Source organism: Pimephales promelas, chromosome 1 (genome assembly GCF_988280905.1).
Source record: "Pimephales promelas chromosome 1, fPimPro1.hap1.1, whole genome shotgun sequence".
In the NCBI taxonomy this organism is placed as follows: domain Eukaryota; kingdom Metazoa; phylum Chordata; class Actinopteri; order Cypriniformes; family Leuciscidae; genus Pimephales; species Pimephales promelas.
In genome coordinates, this window is record NC_142769.1 from 22428563 (window position 1) to 22441884 (window position 13322).

Genomic DNA, 13322 nt, shown 5'->3' on the forward strand with positions numbered 1-13322 from the left:
TGCAATAACTAAGTTATACCCAGTCTATTATGGCAACAGCGCGCCGCGCCCAGTCGGAAAGCAGACAGCCGCGCTACCGCGGGGGTGTTTTTCCCCATTCGAATATTCATTTTCAGTTTTTAAAACTTTTTGAATATATAAGTTATTCGAATTTAGAATATTCTTTGACAGCCCTAAATGAGATTCGAGCTAGCTAGCCAATCCATCCAAACAGTGAAAGAACCATATTGACGTTAACGTTACTTCAGGCAGATTAAAATAGCATCAATTTGTTAAGAAAAAGGTTGCAAATGTTAGCAATTACCAGTAACGTTACGTACCCGATTTCAATGGACTGATGGAAGAATAAATGTTATCTAATTCAAGCAGACGAAACCGTCACCATCCACTCAGATAACGAGAACTAATAACGTTTTATTTACGCTATAAAAATACATGTGTAACGGTAACAGTAAATTACATAACGTGAAGATAACTTACCTTCGTCCCAGAATTGCTTCTTTTCCGTCTTATTGAATGACGGCTTACTCCCAGAATGTACGTTTAGAACTAACCGCCTAAAAATGCAAAATTCAGACCGCGAAGATCCCATGATGCAACGCGGTGGCTGTAAAACCATTGTAAAACTCCGTGAATACAGTGAAATTACAATAATAATACAGGACTGTCCATTCATTTCCCATGGTGCATTGCCTTTTACAGGTAAAACGCAAATACAATTGTTGTAAAATTTCCTGTAAAAATTACATCAATTGCTAACAGTGTATGTTTAGCACTTTGTGAATGAATTGATTGTGTGCTAATCAAATTTACTATTCCTCATCACCAACCACTGAAGAAGTTTAATTAAAAACGGTACCTAATCACTCTTACAATTGTGTCAAATGTGGCTTATACTGTCTAGAATGCAGTGGTACAAAGTGGTACAAGAGAGTATTACAACCATTATATTTCCAGAGATTTTTTTTTAAATACGTAGATGAAAGTTCTGTCATTCAACATATGTTCACATGTTCAACATTTTGAACATATAAGGGGCATTGTTAGGCTGCCCCTTAGCACAAACTTATGTTGCTTTTATAAAATGAAACGATAATTATTAAAAAAAAAAAAAAAATACCAAGAACACAATTGTCTGTTTTTTGTAAAAAAAAAAAAGATATGATGGTTTTCTAACAAAGTCTATTATACTTGATGCAGCTTATTGTGTAACTGATTTGATTTTGAGTGTTTTCGAATGCCAAATTCTGAGCCCTATGCAAACAACTCCCCCCCCCCCCCCCCAACACACAGACACACACACTTTTTCTGGCAGTTCTGTCACCCATCCATCTGCCTTTTAGCCTACATCTCCGAATGTTCTGTTCTACCCTTTTCACACACTGCATTCAACACTTCATTTTGATCTCAACCCAATCTTTCTATCTCTCTCCCTCTCTCCAAGCCGAGTAATGGTCATAAATACAATAATTTTAACGAAACTGTAGTAACGTTTCACATCTACCACTGTTATATCTGAGTGCCATTATGTAAGAATGAGCCTCAGTCTATATACTGTGTCATTGTGCGAGTGTGAGAGAATGTGGGTGCAGTTTGTGAAGTTATATTGCATGGCCTGCATGTGAGTGAGATGAAATTTATGTTTCTATGGCAACAAGTGCAGTATTGTTAGGAGGTCAGAGACAAACACAAGGAGGATACTACAGATTAGGCCATTAAAAAGAGAATAACAAAAAGGCAAACATCGCTTACGAAGTATTAATGCATAATAATGAAATGTTTGATTACTTATTCAAATTAATTTCCATTCAAATTCATCTGGCAAATAAAAAATCTGGTATCCCTTTACAGCCCAGTCCAGTTTTTAGCTCTCATCTGATCGTTTTGCTTTGTAATCCATCCTACATGCCGACACATTTAAAAAAGATGTATGTAATCAAATCAAGTCACGTTTATTTCTATTGTTGATACAATAAATAGTTACTGATTCAAATTAGCTTTACAGAAATAAACAGGAAAATAACGATCAGTGATGCAAACTTCAGTCATAAGTCAAGTTCAAATTTTGCTGTAAATTAGCTCTACAGAAGACAATATTGGATCACACTTTAGATAAGAGTCCAATTCTCAATATCAACTAACTATTGACTAATAAACTCCGAATTACTGCTAGTAAGGTAGTTGTTAAGTTTAGGTATTGCGTAGGATTAAGAGATGTAGAATAGGGTCATGCAGAATAAGCCATTAATATGTGCTTTATAATAATAAACAGCTAACATCCTAGTAAGTGCATGCTAATAAGATAATAGTAAGAATTGCACCCTAAACTAAAGTGTTACCCAATATTGCCATTATTCAGCTATTTCAAGCAATTTCAATCTTGATTCAGTCCAGTACAATAGCAAACAGTGTCAATGTAGCAAATTTGTCAATTATGAAACAGTTGAATCAATTATAAAGCAGCTCTGCAGAACACAAATGTAATAATCATAATCACTGGCTCAAATAAGTAAAGGTCCGATTTTTCTTTATTTATTTTGTTTTAAACACTGCTCAGAAACTAAATCTGGTCACGTGTGGGCAGAAAAAAAACCTCCTATTCTCCTATCTGGTATGTAGTTTTATTGTAGCCAATGAGCCTGTAAGTGATAGTTGCACTAAACTGTCACTACGTGTCATGGTTGATTGATACGGGGCCAGAAAAATCACCTCATACTGTATCTTGCTATCTCACATATGCCTGTTTCTGCACTACTGTCCATGCAGAGCTGCAATCATTATAGTGCCCACCGGCCCACCCTTTTTCTAGAACCCAATGGAGGCTGTGCAGGGTACATCAATATCAATACTGAGCAATGGCAATAACAAAAGCTCTTTTGACACCAGCATTATTCTTCCAAATCACCCCTTCTGCCTCTCAGCATAAGGCTGTAATGTTTGTGATTTCTCTCGACAGCACAATTTAACACCCACAGTTCAGGCAAGGCCATTGCCTTGGGCCCTAAATCTGGTTGACCGATCTCACTGAGCTATTATAAAACCCAGTGAAAAGGAGTGAATGGGAACTTAATTTAAAATACATATTTTTGCAACATAAGAAACTAAGGGGAAATTTGCATGACTACTAATGAGCTGATGTGATGGGAAATGCATAAAGAAAGAGGGGTGTAATTAATCATAGAGGAAAAACTTTGCTATGATGTTCTTGTTTTTGATGCGTATAGTAGAGTTTTGTTAATTTACCCAAATATGATTTCAAATCCAGGACTGATCCCAAATGTCAGTGTCTGTTTGCTGATGTAATTAAAAATCTACAGTAACTGTCAAAGTTTTAATTGGACTGAAACCTGTGCACCAGCTAAGTTTCGAAGAAGACTAATATGCTAAGGTACAGTAGATTTCCAAACTGTAATTCAAAATGATTATTATTTACTTGACACAACCAATCCCTGACAACAACAAAATATTTTTTTTTTTCACCAATGGGACATGCTCACTGCTAATCGGCCCAAGTTTCTTTGCTGCTTTCTAAACAAGCCCATTTCACAAGCCTGCTTCTGTATTTATTATGGTTCTCCCATTTGGCAAAAATATTGGGCCTAATTGATCTCATTGGATGGAGCACAAGGTCCTGCCTCCTGTTTGTTGTAAAAAACAGAGAAAAAAGCATTAAGGCTTACAAGCTTTTACAGGATTAGACATCATAAGCTTTTACCTCTGTTGCTCATATTAAATAGCATTGAACAGTTAAAAGACAGACGTTTCAGGGGATTACATAAAAGAAACAGTTAATGTCCATGTTATTCTCTATAAGGCTGCTTAGCTAGCTGTAGATAAACAGCTTTTTTAGAACAGTTAGTTCAGATCCTCTAATCCATGGGGTTTTAAACTTTCTCTGTCCAGGACCCAAAACATTTTGCCTTTACCTGGGAGCCACAATTACAGAAACCGCATAATGTGCTAAAATTGCTATATACTGTTATAAAAGTTAACACCTTTTTTATTTGGGATCTTTAGGATAAAATTAATTGCAACATAGACACATTATTATAGAAATCATCATTCTTCCACGGGCCTAAAAAAAAAACATTAAATTAAGTTCGGGGGAGCATGTTCAGGTAATCCAACCAATCGGCGCAAGAGGAAGCCGGTATACTGTATATAGTCGTCCACATCTCACATCTGTCCAGCGACAGATAATTTCTGCCCGAAATACCATTGTGTATTACCTAGTTCTGGCATTAAACTCTCGATGGCGCAGGCTGATAAGTCTTTGACTCATTTGGCAGTGATCACATTATCTACATGGCACAGCTGATTGGTTGCTGTTGCATCAACATCATTCAAACAAATACTGGGGTGTTGCTGGTAGCAATATGCACCAAACACTCCACCTTCCCCAGCTCCACCTGTATAGATCTGCCACAGGGTTAAATCATGTATGTTACATGTGCAGCAGCAGCATGTCTTACATGCTCACAGCAATTTCTGTGAAGCAGGGATGTAGTGGAGGCTAAATGCACGTAAACACACCATTTACGCACCTCCCAATATTCGGAAATAGCGTTTACCAACCTCCAAAGTGCGTTTATCCACCTCTAAATATCCTGTAATTCCTAAGACATTTTAAATTAAGCTTATGTCATTTTAGTTTCATATTGTTCATTATTAGTTTCATATAGGTTGTTAAACCTAAGACGAACTCTTTCATATTGCGCTGCATTACTGTCAGTGACAGTGTTGTTGACAGTTGCACTGTTGACGCTTGCGCAGCAGAAATCTACACAAATGAGCACAGCCCACACACACTCAGTTAACAACATACTGCCTATAAAAATCTAAATGTGGAGTTTTTATATTTTTAAGTAAGCAATAAGGTACGAGAGGCTGTGCTGTATCGTGAATAAGTAATGGCTGAAGGGCGTTGTTAGGCACGACGCGAAGCGGAGCCGTTACTTATTCACGATACAGCACTTGCGCTAGAAAAAATAGTCCCTGAGCGTGAACAGCAACAACGTTCCAATGTGTAAAATGCATGAAAGCTCAAATAAAAACAACATACAGTAGAACCGCAGTGTTGTGCAGTGATCAGTAGAACCGTTGGGTGAATCGGTCATAGCCGTGTTTTATCGTGAATAAAGCACAGCTCTTGACCAATCAGAATCAAGGATTCAAACTAACCGTTTTATAACATACACCTCATTTATTTTTTCCTGAACACCATCACGATTGAAAATGTGACATTGATTTCCTAAAACAGGCTGTTTTTGTTCTGTTTCAGCAGCGAAAATTGTTCCAAACAAAAATCGGTCCCACTTTATATTAAGTGGCTTTAAGTATGTACTTCCATTGAAAAATAAGTACAACGTATTTTTGTGTTCCTGTTGTATTGTAAAACACTTTTGCTGCTATTGAGGTATGATACGGGTAAGGTTAGGGACAGGTGTGGTGGTATGGGTCGGTTTAAGGGTAGGTTAAGGTGTGAGGGAAGGGTCAACTGTGTAATTACACATGTAAGTACATAAATTAATTAGGCTATAGCTGTAATTACATGCTGGTATTTTTCAAATATAAGTACAAAGTAAAAACATGTATGAACACAGTAAGTCCATTGTATCAAATTATTAATTTCAATGTAAGTACATACTTAAAGCCACTTAATATAAAGTGGGACCCAAAAATCACAGCAGAACCACGGTGCATGTCACAGGAACACTCAACCTGATTTCATTACTGAATGATTCAGCATTTTGAACACATCGATTGAGTCAAAGATTCAATGACCCATTCATAAACATCTGTCTCATTCTTGAATGAATCAGCCGTTTGAACGAACCGTTTAAAATAATTAATCAATGACTCACTCATTAAGACGGTCACCTGCCACGACCTACTGGTGGTTTAGTGCTAAAAGTTTAAAATTAGTATCATTCTTTCCAAATTTTCTTATATGTAAATTTAAATCAATTTCATATTTTGTCAATATTTTATGCAATTGTAATTTTTCAGCCCCTAGGGTAACAGCCCTATAGTGTCTTATTGTTTGAAATAAATGAATTTTGATCAAATTTAGGAATTTAAAATGAAAAATTAAGCATTCATTTAATAATATTGGGGGAGGGGATGCCCTTTAAAGGTGCAGATATTACAATATGCTGATTTAAATATCAAAGCTGATTGAACACTATTGTTTCAGAATAAATGAACACACACACACACACACACACACAAAATATGCGGACGAGCAACTTTTTTACTTGGACAAGTGAATGGCAGATGTACTTGTCCGAAGGACAAGCATATGAAAAGGCTTAATGTTGAGCCCTCCCTATATAGCAATGTCATCAGGAGATACACCGGTAGGGAGTGGCCCACCTTACCTGGTTACCAAGTCGTCGTGGTCCATCAGAATTTATAGTGTACCCCCCTTTTTTATACCACTACACCTCTGCTGTGAAGGTACTCGGTACTTGCTCTGCAGCACCGTAGCAGATCTATTCCTCCAAGACCAAATACATTATCACTGCCATATCCATGTTAGGTGAAGTTAGTTAGTATGCTTTTCATGCCAATATTACATATTATGGCAAAAATAGGACTCAAACCTCTGCAAAACTGCATGAAATGTCAGTCAGCTTAATTTGCGATCAGCTCTGAGTTCTTTGCATTATCGAAATCTGTATGTCCTCAGCACCAGGTTTCATCAGGCCGGTAACAGGCGGAAGAATGACAGCTACAGTAATACCCTTGGGTTTTCTCTGCTCATCTCAGGGCACTATTGCTGTCTCTCCCAGCGCTAACCATGCACAATTCCATTAAACTGTCACGTCTTTCTGAATGACTTTCCTGTGTCCGAGGGAAAAGACCCACATCTTCAATGGCACAGTACTGAGAGGGAGCAAATAAACAGCAGGCTTGGTTGCTCAGTTTTTTTATGATAAAACAAAATAAAGGTCACTTGTTTTGAAAGCAAGTTTAAATGCACAGAATATGCTAGGCTTACTTCATTTGCCGTTTTTGCATCAGTTGCGATCTCACAAACGTCAGCCTGTCAGCTTTATTAATGCCTGTTATTAGAAACTCAGGGACATTATTCTGCAGCTGGTGGAAGCACAGTAAGCTCAATAAATGGCCCTTTTACAAGACGAGGAGGGAGCATCGGGGTGTGTAGCGGACCATGGTGATCTCATTATTCAAAGGTGCTCATGTGTGAAGTGTATACATGCAACAACATAGTGAACCCTTTTATACATGTACAACTTTAGAAATGTACAAATCGGAGCCACTGTGGATGGTTGGTGCGTTTCATTCATTTATTGATTTGTGTGTTTGCTGTCACAATAGTTCAATTAGTCTGTATAAATCCTAGAATGAAACAGTCATGATGTCAAATTAAGTGTGTTAAATTAATGTGATGCTGTTAAACATATTTAAAATCATGTTGAGCAGACAGATGCTAAGGTGACAAGAAGCATCTGGAATCTATTATTTTGTCCCTCAAAATATGACCTAGCAGTTGGATCTTTCCCTCACATGTTGTGTGATGTGAATATACGTATATATCCTATGTGACTATGGTGTATATGTGTGTGTTTCATCTATTGAATGTAGAATGTAAAGCGACCTTGAGCCTCTGGAAAGCTCTTGTGTGTTACAGAGTAAAGGTCTCTTATGGTTATTTCTACCAAACAAGAGCTTTTGCAAATCCTTGTAGTAGTAGTGACAGCAAGTGTCAATATCAAGTGAAATAGTTTTTTTTTTTTGTAACGAAATGAGTTGACTTTAGTCAGTGGCAAACAGATTGAGTTGATGAAATGCTTATTTGCGCATCTGAGCCTGGCAATTTGTTTACCTGAGGATTGCTGCTGTTCAAGGTTTTGTCCTTAAATACTGGTTGAATGTGGCTTTGCTGGGTTTTCAAACCATGACGTTTTCCAAGATTTAAAAGTACCAAACTGGGGCTGCTTTAGTTTATGTGTGACAATAAATTTGATAAAGCGTGCAATCACGTGCATCAAAATCATCACATTAGATAATACAGGAACGTTTTCAAATCAGTTTTACATTTAGGGGAAAATTGATTTGTTTATATGTAACTTTGAAGTCAAACGAGTTTAATTTGTAAAGTACAATGGACTAATCCCATAAAACACGTGCACATTAAAAAAAGTCAAATAATTATTATTATTGTATGATTCACTAGCCATATTTTTTAACACTGAAGGCAAGGCTACTAGTATGAAATTTAAAGTGCAACCATTTTTCTAATCGCATCTCCTCCTCACAGACACACAGTTATTGGATAAGCACAAAATATCTCGTTTTACTCAGTCTTTCAAAATAGCTCTGGGGTGTGACATCTAAAGATATTGGTCTGTGCATTGGAGTGGCCCTCGAATATTTCAGTTAGTTCTAGAGTAAACTGAAATTGAATGTGCATACAGTGCATGTTGTTTATTCAAATGTAGATTAGTACGAAAAGCATGACAATGGATTTAATTAGAGAGACAGTTCAGTGGTTGTATTCAGTTCCAAACAATTCCAAGATAATTGCTTCATCATACTGATTCCCCTCATAATTTCCTGCCCTTTTATTTAATCTAGTTGAGGATTTCACCTTAAAGGTCCCCTGACATGGGGTTATTTTATTATTTTATAATGTTTCCTCGGTTGCCCTTATAGTGTTACTATGTTTTTTAGATTAAAAATAGTCATAATTTATTAATAAAGGGCATTTTTCCCAAGCCTGATTTTAGCCTCTGATTTAAATGAACGCTCTGTTTGAAGGGGCGTGTCTGCTGTGGGATTCAGTGTAACCTTGCATGCATGCTTGCATGCATATGAAATAGCTATGTACTGTATTACATGTGAAACTCTCTCGAATACTTTTACTACAGCTATTATACGTTTTTACTATTACAGCTATCGAGATTAACAAATCATGATAAGTTTTTGAAGTATTTAGATCACATAAAATGTTGCTGTGATGAGCATTGAGCAAGCAGATGACAGTCTTTTGATCGCAAGAATGAAGATCTTATCATTGTAATGCACTTTCTGCACTCTCTCTAATGCTTTCACCAATGCAAACACAATGATGTACATGCAGTAAGAGCTTCGTTGTGCAGTGTAACATGCGTCATTTATTTTTTTTATTACGAGTTGTAATGTGTGGATTGTTCTTTGATCGCTTTCTGTATAATTTCTCAATTTAAATAAGATTATTTTCATCCTACTAAAAGAAATGATGTGAAGTTGATATTTTAGTCACTGGCTTGACTTATGCATAAACAGTATTGAACGATTTTGAGAGAAAGATTACCTGTCTGAACTTGAACAATTAGGCTCAGAAATTGTTGCTGGGTAGATCAATCGATTTTTTCAGGCGTTCATCGAGGCCAGCTCTGTATTGGCCCAAGTCGTCGGTGAAATGTTTGGAACATACAAGTTCCAAACTACTTTGGAAGTTGCGTCGGCACATTTCCAGAGAAAATAAAATTAACCCATTGTTTCTTCAGAGGCTCGGATGAAGAAACTAAATAATACGTTTGTGTTCATTTGTACATCCGAACACTGATCAACTGCCATGCTTCGCTCGTTTGCAAGACATGATATCTCTCGAGGAAAAACTAAAATCGGGCATGCGGGTTCATACTTCCTGTTCCTAGCTCGTTTTCTCATGGGTGGGCCAAATTCTCAGTGTGGGCAAAGCAGAGAAAGGGAAGGTTACCTTTCCTCCTTATGACGTCATAAGGAGGAGATTCTGAGCTGCAGAGAAGAGAAAGATAGCCAAAACTCTATTTCTATACACGAGGGGACCAAATACAGGCTAGGGAAACTAAAATTAATGTTAAAAAACCTCAGAAAGCTAAAATTTCATGTCAGGGGACATTTAAAGCATTTGTCTCTATTTTTGTACTGTATGGTACAAGCCATTTCATTCACCTTACTTTTTTTTCCACATATTTTGTAGTCTTTCAAAACACACAAAAAAACTAATTTTATTATGAGCGCAATTCAATCAGCTGACAGGACATAAAACTGAACTGTTCCTTCCTTCCCAAACTGCATAGTCTTATTGATGACGGAAGACTTGGGTGCTGTTTATCATTTGTGACCTGGATTTTCTGCTGAGTAAGAGACTCATTCCACCCAGCACTCCACTGAACACAGATAATACATTATAGCACCCTTTCCCTTCTTCTATTAGGCTTATAGAGAAAAGTGAGTTTCGTACATATACATTGCACATTGAATACAATATCTGCCCTATTGGATTCACATCCCACTGAATTAATTCTTGTTTATTTCACCCAAAAGCAAAGGAAAATAAGCTCAATGTATATTATGCAGGCAAAAAACATAAAATAAATAAATAATAGGGCTGTGCAAAAGTTAATTGCGATTAATCGCATCCAAAATAAAAGTCTGTGTTTACATAATATATTTGTGTGTGCTGTATAATTAATTTGTATATATAAATACCTATGCATGTGTAACCCTTGGCTAAATGTACTACAAAACTGACTACGCCACCTAGGTTACTTCTCCACCCAGGAAAGTAAAAAAAAATAAACCCCAAAGGAATTACAAAACTAAGAAGGACCCTGCTGGTTCAGATGGCGTCAAAGACAGAGACGTGACTTCAAAAAGTATACAAAGTTTATTTTGTACAAGGGACATTAATTTTAAAACATCTAAAAATAGGTCTCATACACAATTACCAATTAAATACCCACAGCAAATAAGAGACCGTAATTCATCCGCAATAGCTGAAGAGACAAACCACACAACAATCAGTGAACAAAATCAAAGCAAGTGATAAACAATTCAAAAGAAACCAAACAAAAAAAAAGGAAATACACTCTCCTCTTCAGCTAAGCCTCATATCACAGGTCAAATCATCCACATGTGGACATACCTGGCAAATACAGTGTTCCAAATCAAAGAAAGGGAAAAAAAGGGGGAAAAAAGTACATCAACACAATTAATCTTTAAAATTGTTCCGGCTGCTGTTACAGACCAAACTTCTCGTTGGTCTAGTTCACTTTAATAGTCCATATAAAACACGCATGCCCAATAATTCAGCAACCTTCATACAGACCAGTCAGGGCAGAGATTGTGAAAGAGCTCGGTCACTACAGCGGTTCGAAACCGCGAACGTCCAATCACTACAGCCAGCCAACAAGCAGCGACACCACGAGTAGCCTATAGAACCCCTAAGAAAACAGCAGCTAGCGCTCTGGACCACACCTCAAAGTGAAAGATCAATTAGGCTACAGTAAGCTTTATGGAACCTGCGCTCGCCACTGCACGCACATCCCAGGGAATAGCTACAGGAAATATCACCATGTTAGACTTTTGTTACACGCAGTACGGAGAAGAATGACAATGGTGCCTTTAGACCATAGCTGTCAACCCTCCCGTTTTTTCCGGGTTTCTCACGTATTTTAGCTCTTTTCCCGCTGTCTTCCCGTTTGAGTATTTTCCCGTAAAATATACCGTATTTTTACTCTCTGATTGTGTGAGACGTAAGAGCTCGGACAGATTCGGCTTGAAGTCGTTTATCCTCGGATGCGGTGCCGCGCGCGCTGGCCGGAGACACACTGGCTGCGTGGCGTGTCCGTTTTTATTGCACGCTGCCTGCGTGACACGCACGTCTCCAGAAAACGCGTGCATGCTAGAAATAGAACTGACGCCTATTTTTCACGCGACAGGCAAGCGTGTTTCTTTGCCTGGAATTTCTTTGCGTTTCCAGGCAAAAAAATAAATAAAAAATAGGAAACGATGTTTAGGCTAGCTGAATGTAATTTTGTACTCGAATACATATTAATACATTACATTTTGATGTTTGAAAGTCTAGTTTTTTACATAAATTCAGATATCAATGTAATTTAAACAAATAATAATTATTATAAATAGATTTTCAAATATATGAATAAAATATATTTTCTTTTTTTCCATTTGTTTCTTAAGCTCTTAACAATGTGATTACATGAAGAAGAAAAAAAAACTTAAAAAAAAAAAAACGTTCTGGGCCTCAGGAGGATATAAAGATAGTGTGTCTTCTGAGTGATGGTCCACCATCAGGCTAAATAGGCTCTTTAAAGCTACACAAAATGTGTAAATGTAATTAAAATAAACAGACAGCCCACTTCCCTATTTTGCGGATTTTGGAAGATGTGTGATAGGCTAAATGTTGAAATTGTTGTCCAAATGCTAGAGCAACACACGCTAATCCAAATGTAGATTTTTTCCCCTTTAAATGACACTGTCTCTTTCTCTCTCACACATAGGCTAGTTATGAACACCTTAGACTTTTAAGGATTGTGCTTTATTCTTAAAGTTTGTGGGTGAGAATCGTGCAAAAAAAAAAAATCCCTTATTTTGGGGATGGATTCCGGGAAAACTCCCTTATTTTCAATGTTCAATGTTGACAGCTATGCTTTAGACAAACTTTTTATCGAGCCACCGGGACCCAACAAACCTCCCTAATTGAGCCACACAGGTGTATTCAATATCGTGCCGTGGCTCAATTCCGATGGGCGTGTCTTCCCATCAAAACAACTCAGAAACTCTTAACCGGTCACACATGCATGTATATACTGTATTTAAGAATTATTTGCGCTGAAATTCTGTATATATTTATAAATACATAATCTATATTATATAAATATAAATATTTTATATATGAATAACACATTTTCTTAAATATATGCATGCATGTGTGTGTATTTATATATACAAAATAATTATATACAGCACACACAAATATATTATGTAAACACAGACTTTTATTTTGGATGCGATTAATCGCAATTAATTTTTGCACAGCCCTAATAAATAAATAATGTAGGGTTCTATCAGGCTGGTAAGTGATACATGTCCATTCTCTGTTTTTCATAACTGGATTATGAATCATAATGTCACCTACAACAGAGCATCGTCTTTGCTTGTTCATTTGTTTTGCTCTGATACATATTTCATATAAATGGAGAGCGATGAGAGGGCAGAATTTCACAATTGAGATATCCATTTCAAATGACAACACTGCATGCTCTGATGGGCCCTTTAATTTTCCTCTAGCCTCTGCAAACCAATGAAGAGAGAAAATAATATAGAATTCAGTAGTGGCCACTGGTCAGTGTGTTGCAGCAGCACAGTTTACGGGCACATTTTTGACCAACCTTCAAAAGGAGCTGTCAGGCTATTACTGCCTGACACCGTGAGCAACTAGCTTTTACACTCCTCAGTAATATTATTTCATGAGCCAAGGATCATAAACAACTGTAAGCTTCTGTCAAGCAACCAAGGTAAATATA